The sequence below is a fragment of the Anomaloglossus baeobatrachus genome, chromosome 10, assembly GCF_048569485.1.
Source record: "Anomaloglossus baeobatrachus isolate aAnoBae1 chromosome 10, aAnoBae1.hap1, whole genome shotgun sequence".
Taxonomy (NCBI): Eukaryota; Metazoa; Chordata; class Amphibia; order Anura; family Aromobatidae; genus Anomaloglossus; species Anomaloglossus baeobatrachus.
The window spans coordinates 6839598-6854815 of record NC_134362.1 but is presented as its reverse complement, the minus strand read 5'-3'; positions in this window follow the sequence as shown (position 1 = coordinate 6854815).

Sequence of the window (15218 nt, the reverse complement as noted above, 5' to 3'; positions counted from 1 at the left end):
TGTGTGTGTGTGTGGGTGTCTGTGTAGGGCGGTGTTTGTGGTTCCCAGTGTGTGTGTGGTGTGTTGTGCGGTGCGCGTGTGGCAGTGTGTGTGTGTTTTGGGGGGAGGTGTGCACCCCCATCGTGCTCCATCCTCCATGCTGCACACCCCCCATTGTGCTCCATTCCCCATGCTGGGGCCGCCGGGGGCGGGTCCGAGCATGGCAACGTGTGCCAGGGGCGGGGCTGAGCGGGCGAGGCGTCAGCGTATGCCGGCTCCCTGCACATGTGTACCGGGAGCCGGTGTACGCTGGAGCGGGCGATGCGTGCGGAGGGCCGGGGTGAGCGGCTAATGCATGCGGGGGGCGGGGCCAGGCCGAGGCAAGCGGCCAATCCGTGGGGGGGCGGGGCCAGGCCGAGCCCAGCGGCCAATCCGACAGTTGTCACTCTAACGACACTGTCACGGTGACACGATTTTGGAGCAAGACAGACAGACAGACAGACAGAATAAGGCAATTATATATATAGATTTGTCTTTACAGCTGGTTACTGCACAGGGTCATTGTATTGTTAATAGTATAGACTTCTCCGGGCGCCGCGTCACCAAATAGAGTTTGAACATTTCTTTTCACTTTATTTTGTTTCCTACTTCGGGGCCGTAACCTGCGATTGCCTTATCATTACTGTTACAGCATTCAGTGATGCGATTATTTGTAATAATGCTGCTGTTATTTTGTTATTGTTTTAATTGTTATTATTATTTGTATTTTGTTGTTATTATTATATTACATTTCACCCCTTCCTTCCCGCACAGGATGTCAGACAGCCAATGTCCCCACGTCCCCTACACTCCCCGCTTCCCCCGCGCTCCCTACACTCCCCGCGTCCCCCGCGCTCCCTACACTCCCCGCGTCCCCCGCGCTCCCTACACTCCCCACGTCCCCCGCGCTCCCTACACTCCCCGCTTCCCCCGCGCTCCCTACACTCCCCGCGTCCCCCGCGCTCCCTACACTCCCCGCGTCCCCCGCGCTCCCTACACTTCCGCGTCCCCCGCGCTCCCTACACTCCCCGCGTCCCCCGCGCTCCCTACACTCCCCGCTTCCCCCGCGCTCCCTACACTCCCCGCTTCCCCCGCGCTCCCTACACTCCCCGCGTCCCCCGCGCTCCCTACACTCCCCGCGTCCCCCGCGCTCCCTACACTCCCCGCGTCCCCCGCGCTCCCTACACTCCCCGCGTCCCCCGCGCTCCCTACACTCCCCGCGTCCCCCGCGCTCCCTACACTCCCCGCGTCCCCCGCGCTCCCTACACTCCCCGCGTCCCCCGCGCTCCCTACACTCCCCGCGTCCCCCGCGCTCCCTACACTCCCCGCGTCCCCCGCGCTCCCTACATTCCCCGCTTTCCCTACACTCCCCGCGTCCCCCGCGCTCCCTACACTCCCCGCGTCCCCCGCGCTCCCTACACTCCCCGCGTCCCCCGCGCTCCCTACACTCCCCGCTTCCCCCGCGCTCCCTACACTCCCCGCGTCCCCCGCGCTCCCTACACTCCCCGCGTCCCCCGTGCTCCTCACGCATCCTGCACCCGAGCGGTGAAAGAAAAATCCAGCGATTATCAAAAGTCAATTGTCATTCGACCTCTTTAGAAATAATTCCATTAAAGATAACGGCGGGTTTTAATTAGATGAAGGATCCAATTACTGTAATTACAATGTATAAATATTCCCATCATGGAGCCGCCCCGACCAGAAGGGTTACACCAATAATTAGTGTCTTCATATGAAGCCCGTCCACTGCAGAACGTCTGTACCCGGGGGGCGCGAACGAGGCTCCTCTCACTTCTGGGAGTCTGAGAAAGCGATGTCTGTGCAATGAATATGTATGAGCGAGCGCGAGCTCTGCTGAGATTAGGGGGAGCAGAGGCTACCCAGGGGTGACGGGTATGTAACATGGGAGATTATGGGGGAGCAGAGGCTACCCAGGGGTGACGTGTATGTAACATGGGAGATTATGGGGGGAGCAAAGGCTACCCAGGGGTGACGTGTATGTAACATGGGAGATTATGGGGGAGCAGAGGCTACCCAGGGGTGACGGGTATGTAACATGGGAGATTATGGGGGAGCAGAGGCTACCCAGGGGTGACGGGTATGTAACATGGGAGATTATGGGGGAGCAGAGGCTACCCAGGGGTGACGTGTATGTAACATGGGAGATTATGGGGGGAGCAGAGGCTACCCAGGGGTGACGTGTATGTAACATGGGAGATTATGGGGGAAGCAGAGGCTACCCAGGGGTGACGTGTATGTAACATGGGAGATTATGGGGGAAGCAGAGGCTACCCAGGGGTGTCGTGTATGTAACATGGGAGATTATGGGGGAGCAGAGGCTACCCAGAGGTGACATGTATGTAACATGGGAGATTATGGGGGAGCAGAGGCTACCCAGGGATGACGTGTATGTAACATGGGAGATTATGGGGGAGCAGAGGCTACCCAGGGGTGACATGTATGTAAAATGGGAGATTATGGACAGGTAGGACTCAGATTAGAGATTTATCGGATTCCCCACAGATGACGCTTAGCTCAATAGAAGGTGACGACCGCCACTACTGGATATAGTCCGCCATCCACAGTGCTGGATAATCAGACGCCGAACTATCGGAATCATATATAATAGACATATATTCTGTATGTGCAGGGGTTATACCGGCTGTACATATATAATAATATACAGGAGATGCCCAGGTTATACCGGCTGTACATATATAATTATATACAGGAGATGCCCAGGTTATACCGGCTGTACATATATAATTATATACAGGAGATGCCCGGGTTATACCGGCTGTACATATATAATTATATACAGGAGATGCCCGGGTTATACCGGCTGTACATATATAATTATATACAGTAGATGCCCGGGTTATACCGGCTGTACATATATAATTATATACAGGAGGTGCCCGGGTTATACCGGCTGTACATATATAATTATATACAGGAGATGCCCGGGTTATACCGGCTGTACATATATAATTATATACAGTAGATGCCCGGGTTATACCGGCTGTACATATATAATTATATACAGGAGGTGCCCGGGTTATACCGGCTGTACATATATAATTATATACAGGAGATGCCCAGGTTATACCGGCTGTGCATATATAATTATACACAGGAGATGCCCGGGTTATACCGGCTGTACATATATAATTATATACAGGAGATGCCCAGGTTATACCGGCTGTACATATATAATTATATACAGGAGATGCCCGGGTTATACCGGCTGTACATATATAATTATATACAGGAGATGCCCAGGTTATACCGGCTGTACATATATAATTATATACAGGAGATGCCCGGGTTATACCGGCTGTACATATATAATTATACACAGGAGATGCCCAGGTTATACCGGCTGTACATATATAATTATATACAGGAGATGCCCGGGTTATACCGGCTGTACATATATAATTATACACAGGAGATGCCCGGGTTATACCGGCTGTACATATATAATTATACACAGGAGATGCCCGGGTTATACCGGCTGTATAGCACTGAGGGTAATATTACTTGTGGTGTGGGGACGGTTCTGCCTGTGATTGCAGTTGCACATTCAGGATCCGCTGCTGACAGATCTTGTGTAATCAGATGTCCCCGATGTGCTTGATACAATCCAGAGACTCTGCAGCCAGAGGAGACAAGTCCGGAGGTCGTGTAACTGCTGTTTTCATCTTCCCATCATTTGCGGATCAGTGGTGTCTGTGTGCCAGGATCTGCGGAGCTCGGTGACGTCTACTTGGTGCGGAGTGCAGGCTGCTCTCGTGCTGTTATGATGGTGCAGAGTGCAGGCTGCTCTCCTGCTGTTATGATGGTGCGGAGTGCAGGCTGCTGTCCTGCTGTTATGATGGTGCAGAGTGCAGGCTGCTGTCCTGCTGTTATGATGGTGCGGAGTGCAGGCTGCTCTCCTGCTGTTATGATGGTGCAGAGTGCAGGCTGCTCTCCTGCTGTTATGATGGTGCAGAGTGCAGGCTGCTCTCCTGCTGTTATGATGGTGCGGAGTGCAGGCTGCTCTCCTGCTGTTATGATGGTGCAGAGTGCAGGCTGCTCTCCTGCTGTTATGATAGTGCAGAGTGCAGGCTGCTCTCCTGCTGTTATGATGGTGCGGAGTGCAGGCTGCTCTCCTGCTGTTATGATGGTGCGGAGTGCAGGCTGCTCTCCTGCTGTTATGATGGTGCGGAGTGCAGGCTGCTCTCCTGCTGTTATGATGGTACGGAGTGCAGGCTGCTCTCCTGCTGTTATGATGGTGCGGAGTGCAGGCTGCTCTCCTGCTGTTATGATGGTGCGGAGTGCAGGCTGCTCTCCTGCTGTTATGATGGTGCGGAGTGCAGGCTGCTGTCCTGCTGTTATGATGGTGCGGAGTGCAGGCTGCTCTCCTGCTGTTATGATGGTGCGGAGTGCAGGCTGCTCTCCTGCTGTTATGATGGTGCGGAGTGCAGGCTGCTCTCCTGGCGTTATGATGGTGCGGAGTGCAGGCTGCTCTCCTGGCGTTATGATGGTGCGGAGTGCAGGCTGCTCTCCTGCTGTTATGATGGTGCGGAGTGCAGGCTGCTCTCCTGCTGTTATGATGGTGCGAAGTGCAGGCTGCTCTCCTGCTGTTATGATTGTGCGGAGTGCAGGCTGCTCTCCTGCTGTTATGATGGTACGGAGTGCAGGCTGCTCTCGTGCTGTTATGATGGTGCGGAGTGCAGGCTGCTCTCCTGCTGTTATGATGGTACGGAGTGCAGGCTGCTCTCCTGCTGTTATGATGGTGCGGAGTGCAGGCTGCTCTCCTGCTGTTATGATGGTGCGGAGTGCAGGCTGCTCTCCTGCTGTTATGATGGTACGGAGTGCAGGCTGCTCTCCTGCTGTTATGATGGTGCGGAGTGCAGGCTGCTCTCCTGCTGTTATGATGGTGCGGAGTGCAGGCTGCTCTCCTGCTGTTATGATGGTGCGGAGTGCAGGCTGCTCTCCTGCTGTTATGATGGTGCAGAGTGCAGGCTGCTGTCCTGCTGTTATGATGGTGCAGAGTGCAGGCTGCTGTCCTGCTGTTATGATGGTGCAGAGTGCAGGCTGCTTTTGTTACACAGGGATATGATGCTCTGTGAATTGTCGTATTATGGAGCGTTCCTTTTAGCTGCGGTGGGGTTCATCGTTACTTTTCTGCTTTGTGACTTTTTCTTTATTTTTTTTGCTGTTTCTTCCAATAATGAATAATCTGGAAACATAAAAGTGACCATAAAACCACCACCGCTGCAATAGAGGAGCAAGCGATGACGAGGCGCAGAGGTCAGCAGCGTCTGTCCTCTCGTTCCGTGTCCGGTAGGTTCCGGTAGGTTCCGCTGCGCCCCACGTCGTCCGTTGGGGGCGCTTTTTGCTGCGGTCTCTGCGCCGTCTGCACAGGCGGTATTGCAGCACTTTTCTGCGGTCAGTTACACTTTGTGGTAGAAATGGAGCCACAGCTTTTTTTTTTGAATTGTACAAATATTTTTTGAAATTTCAAACAACTTGAACCCGGTGACAAAAGCGAAGACTCCGGCCCCAAGGACAAGATTAGCGCTGTGGGGACACCTGATGGCAGAAGGCGGAACTGCAGCGGATTGTCTCTGCAGAAGGGACATTCATTTCTAGGGTTACAAAGATGACCAGAAATTCTCCAGAACATGGCTCTCCTCTGTAATCTCCTGCATGGTCTGAGGACAAGGTGAAAACCGGTCTCCTGTATCAGCCGGGCGCCGTGCACAGGAGCTGACAATCTAAATCTAACATTGCTGAATATTACAGGTGACCTGGCAGAGGAAATATAGAAGAAGCCGAGAAAAAGAGCGAGGAGCGAGACGTCCACAGCTCCAGCTCCAGCTCTACTGAGAAACCCAATGGTGGAACCCTCAGCAATGGCAGAACAGCATTGATTTACTGCAGATAAAGCCTTCTATACAGAGAAATAGATTGTACTCACCTGTCCTACAGTCTCCTCCCCCAGTAATGGCTGATAACAGGGAGTAATAGATTGTACTCACCTGTCCTACAGTCTCCTCCCCCAGTAATGGCTGATAACAGGGAGTAATAGATTGTACTCACCTGTCCTACAGTCTCCTCCCCCAGTAATGGCTGATAACAGGGAGTAATAGATTGTACTCACCTGTCCTACAGTCTCCTCCCCCAGTAATGGCTGATAACAGGGAGTAATACACTGCACTCACCTGTCCTACAGTCTCCTCCCCCCAGTAATGGCTGATAACAGGGAGTAATAGATTGTACTCACCTGTCCTACAGTCTCCTCCCCCAGTAATGGCTGATAACAGGGAGTAATACACTGCACTCACCTGTCCTACAGTCTCCTCCCCCAGTAATGGCTGATAACAGGGAGTAATAGATTGTACTCACCTGTCCTACAGTCTCCTCCCCCCAGTAATGGCTGATAACAGGGAGTAATAGATTGTACTCACCTGTCCTACAGTCTCCTCCCCCAGTAATGGCTGATAACAGGGAGTAATACACTGCACTCACCTGTCCTACAGTCTCCTCCCCCAGTAATGCCTGATAACAGGGAGTAATACACTGCACTCACCTGTCCTACAGTCTCCTCCCCCAGTAATGGCTGATAACAGGGAGTAATAGATTGTACTCACCTGTCCTACAGTCTCCTCCCTCAGTAATGGCTGATAACAGGGAGTAATAGATTGTACTCACCTGTCCTACAGTCTCCTCCCCCAGTAATGCCTGATAACAGGGAGTAATAGATTGTACTCACCTGTCCTACAGTCTCCTCCCCCCAGTAATGGCTGATAACAGGGAGTAATAGATTGTACTCACCTGTCCTACAGTCTCCTCCCCCCAGTAATGGCTGATAACAGGGAGTAATAGATTGTACTTACCTGTCCTACAGTCTCCTCCCCCAGTAATGGCTGATAACAGGGAGTAATAGATTGTACTCACCTGTCCTACAGTGTCCTTCCCCAGTAATGGCTGATAACAGGGAGTAATACACTGCACTCACCTGTACTACAGTCTCCTCCCCCAGTATTGGCTGATAACAGGGAGTAATAGATTGTACTCACCTGTCCTACAGTCTCCTCCCCCAGTAATGACTGATAACAGGGAGTAATAGATTGTACTCACCTGTCCTACAGTCTCCTCCCCCCAGTAATGGCTGATAACAGGGAGTAATAGATTGTACTTACCTGTCCTACAGTCTCCTCCCCCAGTAATGGCTGATAACAGGGAGTAATACACTGCACTCACCTGTTCCACAGTCTCCTCCCCCAGTAATGGCTGATACCAGGGAGTAATAGATTGTACTCACCTGTCCTACAGTCTCCTCACACAGTATTGGCTGATAACAGGGAGTAATAGATTGTAGTCACCTGTCCTACAGTCTCCTCCCCCAGTAATGGCTGATAACAGGGAGTAACAGATTGTACTCACCTGTCCTACAGTCTCCTCCCCCCGTAATGGCTGATAACAGGGAGTAATAGATTGTAGTCACCTGTCCTACAGTCTCCTCCCCCGTAATGGCTGATAACAGGGAGTAATAGATTGTAGTCACCTGTCCTACAGTCTCCTCCCCCAGTAATGGCCGATAACAGGGAGTAATAGATTGTACTCACCTGTCCTACAGTCTCCTCCCCCAGTAATGGCTGATAACAGGGAGTAATAGATTGTACTCACCTGTCCTACAGTCTCCTCCCCCAGTAATGGCTGATAACAGGGAGTAATAGATTGTACTCACCTGTCCTACAGTCTCCTCCCCCAGTAATGGCTGATAACAGGGAGTAATAGATTGTACTCACCTGTCCTACAGTCTCCTCCCCCAGTAATGGCTGATAACAGGGAGTAATAGATTGTACTCACCTGTCCTACAGTCTCCTCCCCCAGTAATGGCTGATAACAGGGAGTAATAGATTGTAGTCACCTGTCCTACAGTCTCCTCCCCCAGTAATGGCTGATAACAGGGAGTAATAGATTGTACTCACCTGTCCTACAGTCTCCTCCCCCCAGTAATGGCTGATAACAGGGAGTAATAGATTGTACTCACCTGTCCTACAGTCTCCTCCCCCCAGTAATGGCTGATAACAGGGAGTAATAGATTGTAGTCACCTGTCCTACAGTCTCCTCCCCCAATAATGGCTGATAACAGGGAGTAATAGATTGTACTCACCTGTCCTACAGTCTCCTCCCCCCAGTAATGGCTGATAACAGGGAGTAATAGATTGTACTCACCTGTCCTACAGTCTCCTCCCCCCAGTAATGGCTGATAACAGGGAGTAATAGATTGTACTCACCTGTCCTACAGTCTCCTCCCCCAGTAATGGCTGATAACAGGGAGTAATACACTGCACTCACCTGTCCTACAGTCTCCTCCCCCAGTAATGGCTGATAACAGGGAGTAATAGATTGTACTCACCTGTCCTACAGTCTCCTCCCCCAGTAATGCCTGATAACAGGGAGTAATACACTGCACTCACCTGTCCTACAGTCTCCTCCCCCAGTAATGGCTGATAACAGGGAGTAATAGATTGTACTCACCTGTCCTACAGTCTCCTCCCTCAGTAATGGCTGATAACAGGGAGTAATAGATTGTACTCACCTGTCCTACAGTCTCTTCCCCCAGTAATGGCTGATAACAGGGAGTAATAGATTGTACTCACCTGTCCTACAGTCTCCTCCCCCAGTAATGACTGATAACAGGGAGTAATAGATTGTACTCACCTGTCCTACAGTCTCCTCCCCCCAGTAATGGCTGATAACAGGGAGTAATAGATTGTACTTACCTGTCCTACAGTCTCCTCCCCCAGTAATGGCTGATAACAGGGAGTAATAGATTGTACTCACCTGTCCTACAGTGTCCTTCCCCAGTAATGGCTGATAACAGGGAGTAATACACTGCACTCACCTGTACTACAGTCTCCTCCCCCAGTATTGGCTGATAACAGGGAGTAATAGATTGTACTCACCTGTCCTACAGTCTCCTCCCCCTGTAATGACTGATAACAGGGAGTAATAGATTGTACTCACCTGTCCTACAGTCTCCTCCCCCCAGTAATGGCTGATAACAGGGAGTAATAGATTGTACTTACCTGTCCTACAGTCTCCTCCCCCAGTAATGGCTGATAACAGGGAGTAATACACTGCACTCACCTGTTCCACAGTCTCCTCCCCCAGTAATGGCTGATAACAGGGAGTAATACACTGCACTCACCTGTTCCACAGTCTCCTCCCCCAGTAATGGCTGATACCAGGGAGTAATAGATTGTAGTCACCTGTCCTACAGTCTCCTCCCCCAGTAATGGCTGATAAAAGGGAGTAATAGATTGTACTCACCTATCCTACAGTCTCCTCCCGCAGTAATGAATAACAGGGAGTGATAGATTGTACTCACCTGTCCTATAGTCTCCTCCCCCAGTAATGGCTGATAACAGGGAGTAATAGTTGTACTCACCTGTCCTACAGTCTCCTCCTCCAGTAATGGCTGATAACAGGGAGTAATAGATTGTAGACACCTGTCCTATAGTGTCCTTCCCCAGTAATGGCTGATAACAGGGAGTAGCAGATTGTACTCACCTGTCCTACAGTCTCCTCCCCCAGTAGTGGCTGATAACAGAGAGTAATAGATTGTAGTCACCTGTCCTACAGTCTCCTCCCCCAGTAATGAATGATAACAGGGAGTAAAAGATTGTACTCACCTGTCCTACAATATCCTCCCCCAGTAATGGCTGATAACAGGGAGTAATAGTTGTACTCACCTGTCCTACAGTCTCCTCCCCCAGTAATGGCTGATAACAGGGAGTAATAGATTGTACTCACCTGTCCTACAGCCTCCTCCCTCAGTAATGGCTGATAACAGGGAGTAATAGATTGTACTCACCTGTCCTACAGTCTCCTCCCCCAGTAATGGCTGATAACAGGGAGTAATAGATTGCACTCACCTGTCCTACAGTCTCCTTCCCCAGTAATGGCTGATAACAGGGAGTAATAGATTGTACTCACCTGTCCTACAGTCTCTTCCCCCAGTAGTGGCTGATAACAGAGAGTAATAGATTGTAGTCACCTGTCCTACAGTCTCCTCTCCCAGTAATGGCTGATAACAGAGCGTAATAGATTGTAGTCACCTGTCCTACAGTCTCCTACCCCAGTAATGGCTGATAACAGGGAGTAATACACTGCACTCACCTGTCCTACAGTCTCTTCCCCCAGTAGTGGCTGATAACAGAGAGTAATAGATTGTAGTCACCTGTCCTACAGTCTTCTCTCCCAGTAATGGCTGATAACAGAGCGTAATAGATTGTAGTCACCTGTCCTACAGTCTCCTACCCCAGTAATGGCTGATAACAGGGAGTAATACACTGCACTCACCTGTCCTACGGTCTCCTCCCCCAGTAATGGCTGATAACAGAGAGTAATAGATTGTACTCACCTGTCCTACAGTCTCCTCCCCCAGTAGTGGCTGATAACAGAGAGTAATAGATTGTAGTCACCTGTCCTACAGTCTCCTCCCCCAGTAATGGCTGATAACAGGGAGTAATAGTTGTACTCACCTGTCCTACAGTCTCCTCCCCCAGTAATGGCTGATAACAGGGAGTAATAGATTGTACTCACCTATCCTACAGCCTCCTCCCTCAGTAATGGCTGATAACAGGGAGTAATAGATTGGCGTTCCCTGTGGAATGTGCTGGATGACGTCTTGCAGTCGCTCCAGATGAGATGAATCCTAAGTGACACATTCAGTTGGATCAGAATTGAGGGGAATTCTCTGTATCTATAGAATTAGATTATGATGTGGTCCTGAGGGCGGAGTCAGAGGAGCGCGTGGATGTTTGCTTTTAACATCTGTACGCCATTAATTTATTAACGCACTGATTCCTTAAATGGGGCCCTGTCACACTAAATCCACCTGTACTTCATACTTGGCTACAGTCAGAGGATACTATGTTATATGGTACCGGCGGAGGTCGCAATGTTACTTGGATCCAGGCAGAGGATACAATGTTACATGGTAGGGTACAGTCGGATGGTACAATGGTACAGGCGGAGGTCGTAATGTTACTTGGATCCAGGCAGAGGATACAATGTTACATGGTAGGGTACAGTCGGATGGTACAATGGTACAGGCGGAGGTCGTAATGTTACTTGGATCCAGGCAGAGGATACAATGTTACATGGTAGGGTACAGTTGGATGGTACAATGGTACAGGCGGAGGTCGTAATGTTAGTTGGATCCAGGCAGAGGATACAATGTTACATGGTAGGGTACAGTCGAATGGTACAGGCGGAGGTCGTAATGTTACTTGGATCCAGGCAGAGGATACAATGTTACATGGTAGGGTACAGTCGGATGGTAAAATGGTACAGGCGGAGGTCGTAATGTTACTTGGATCCAGGCAGAGGATACAATGTTATATGGTAGGGTACAGTCGGATGATACAATGGTACAGGCGGAGGTCGCAATGTTACATGGTACAGGCAAAGGATACAATGTTACATGGTATAGGTGGATGTCGCAATGTTACTTGGATACAGGGGGAGGATACAATGTTGCATGGTACAGGCGGAGGTTGCAATGTTACTTGGATACAGGCGGAGGTTGCAATGTTACCTAGATACAGGCAGAGGTCATAATGTTAAATGGTTCAGGTGGAGGATACAATATTACGTGGATACAGGGAGAAGTTGCAATGTTACTTGGATACAGGCAATGGTCACAATGTTACATGAAACAGGTGGAGGATATAATGTTACATAGTACAGGCGGAGGTTACAATGTTATATGGTATAGGTGGAGGATATAATGTTACATGGTATAGGTGGATGTTGCAATGTTACTTGGATACAGGAAGAGGATACAATGCAACATGGTACAGGTGGAGGATACAATATTACTTGGATACAGGCGGAGGATACAATGATAAATTGTACAGGTAGAGGATACAATGTTGCATATTACAGGTGGAAGTCGCAATGTTACCTGGATACAGGCAGAGGAGGTGAGACAGCTTCTTACCTTTTTGCAAAAATGTATATACTAAGTACCCTGTTTATTAAGCACTTGCAATTTATTTATTTATAGTCAGGGTATTTTTCCTACAATTTTCTCCTTGGTTTTTTTCTAGTCTTGAGGCTGCAATTCACATGCTTGTAATGTTGCATGTTTATTGAACATTTGTTACAGCTCAGTTTGTTGGTGTTTTTTGTCTGTTATCTTGCTTTAATGCAAGTTGGGGGTGCAGCCCTCCTGATACTGAGGCTGAACGATTACCTGCTTCTCACTTTTTGCTGTGTATGTAATCTGGGACCCAGCTGACCACTTTACCATCCATATTGAAGTTTTGACATGACACAAGTCAGGTACAGAATATGTTTTTAACTTCAGTAGGTTAGGGACTGTCTCAGATGGGTGCACCGTGACGAGGTGAGACAGCTTCTTACCTTTTTGCAAAAATGTATATACTAAAGGCTGCTTTACACCAGGCAATCTATCGTGCGATAGATCGTCGGGGTCACGGTTTTTGTGACGCACATCCGGCATCGCTGGCGATGCCGGCCTGTGTGACACCTCCTAGCGACGCAGTATCGCTCACAAATCGTGAGTCGGGTACTGCTCGTTAGGTTCCATAATATCGTTTACTTTAGTTGACCATCGTTTCCGTGGTAGCACACGTCGCTCCGTGTGACACCACGGGAACGATGAGCAGCTCACCTGCCTCCCGCGGCCGCCGCCGGCTCTATGTGGAAGGAAGGAGGTGGGCGGGATGTTTACGTCCCGCTCATCTCCGCCCCTCCGCTTCTATTGGCCGGCGCCCGTGTGACGTCGCTGTGACGCCGAACGTCCCTCCCACTCCAGGAAGTGGACGTTCGCCGCCCACAGCGAGGTCGCACGAGAGGTAAGTATGTGTGACGGGGTTTACAAACTTTGTGCGACACGGGCAGCGATTTGCCCGTGACGCAAAAAGGACGGGGGCGGGTACGATCGATTGTGAAATCGCACAATCGGTCGTACCGTGTAAAGCAGGCTTAAGTACCCTGTTTATTAAGCACTTGCAATTTATTTATTTATAATCAGGGTATTTTTTCTACAATTTTCTCCTTGTTTTTTTTCTAGAGGATACAATGTTACATGGTACAGGTGAAAGTCACAATGTTACCTGGATACAGGCAGAGGTCACAGTGTTACATGGTACAGGCGGAGGATACAATGTTATATGGACACAGGCGGAGGATATAATGTTACGTGGATACAGGCTGAGGTCACAATGCTACATGTGCACAGCCCTGAGCCTAAAGATATACACAATGTAATGGTCTTTGTCTACATCACTTACTTCATCCATGTAAGTCGATACATTGTTACAGGATTTGGTTGCTGTGAAAGGGCATCTGCCAGCACAGAATGACTGTTCAAACAAAGCACAGACATTGTATTCTCCGCCTGTACTATGTAGCATTGTTGCCCTTGTCTGCATCCATGTAACATTGTATCGTTCATCTATATCATGTAACATTGTGCTGTCTGCATCCATGCAACATTGTATCTGCATCAGTGTAACATTGTATCTTCTGCCTGTATCATGTAACATTGTATCCTCCGCCTTTATCATGTAAGATTGTATCCTCTGCCTTTATCATGTAACATTGTATCCTCTGCTTGTATCATGCAACATTGTATCCTCCACCTGTAACATGTAACATTGTATCCTCCGCCTGTAACATGTAACATTGTATCCTCCGCCTGTAACATGTAACATTGTATCCTCCACCTGTAACATGTAACATTGTATCCTCCGCCTGTAACATGTAACATTGTATCCTGTGACTGCATCATGTAACATTGTGTCCTGTGACTGTATCATGTAACATTGTACCTCCGCCTTTATCATGTAACATTGTATCCTCCGCCTGTATCATGTAACATTGTATCCTCTGCCTTTATCATGTAACATTGCATCCTCCGCTTGTATCATGCAACATTGTGTCCGCCTTTATCATGTAACATTGCATCCTCCGCCTTTATCATGTAACATTGTATCCTCTGCCTTTATCATGTAACATTGTATCCTCTGCCTTTATCATGTAACATTGTATCCTCTGCCTGTGTCATGTAACATTGTATCCTCCGCCTGTGTCATGTAACATTGTATCCTCCACCTGTGTTATGTAACATTGTATCCTCCGCCGTTATCATGTAACATTGTATCCTCCACCTGTGTCATGTAACATTGTATCCTCCACCTGTATCATGTAACATTGTATCCTCCGCCTGTATCATGTAACATTGTATCCTCCGCCTTTATCATGTAACATTGTATCCTGCGCCTGTATCATGTAACATTGCATCCTCTGCCTTTATCATGTAACATTGCATCCTCTGCCTTTATCATGTAACATTGTATCCTCTGCTTGTATCATGTAACATTGCATCCTCTGCTTGTATCATGTAACATTGCATCCTCTGCCTTTATCATGTAACATTGTATCCTCTGCCTTTATCATGTAACATTGTATCCTCTGCTTGTATCATGTAACATTGTATCCTCTGCTTGTATCATGTAACATTGTATCCTCCGCTTGTATCATGTAACATTGTATCCTCCGCTTGTATCATGTAACATTGTATCCTCCCCTTGTATCATGTAACATTGTATCCTCCGCCTCTACCATGTAACATTGTATCCTCCGCTTGTATCATGTAACATTGTATTCTCCACCTGTGTCATGTAACATTGTATCCTCCGCCTCTACCATGTAACATTGTATCCTCCGCTTGTATCATGTAACATTGTATCCTGCGCCTGTATCATGTAACATTGCATCCTCTGCCTTTATCATGTAACATTGTATCCTCCGCCTTTATCATGTAACATTGTATCCTGCGCCTGTATCATGTAACATTGTATCCTCCACTTGTATCATGTAACATTGTATCCTCCACCTGTGTCATGTAACATTGTATCCTCTGCCTTTATCATGTAACATTGTATCCTCCGCTTGTATCATGTAACATTGTATCCTCCACCTGTGTCATGTAACATTGCATCCTCTGCCTTTATCATGTAACATTGTATCCTCTGCCTTTATCATGTAACATTGTATCCTCCGCTTGTATCATGTAACATTGCATCCTCCGCTTGTATCATGTAACATTGTATCCTCCGCTTGTATCATGTAACATTGTATCCTCCACCTGTGTCATGTAA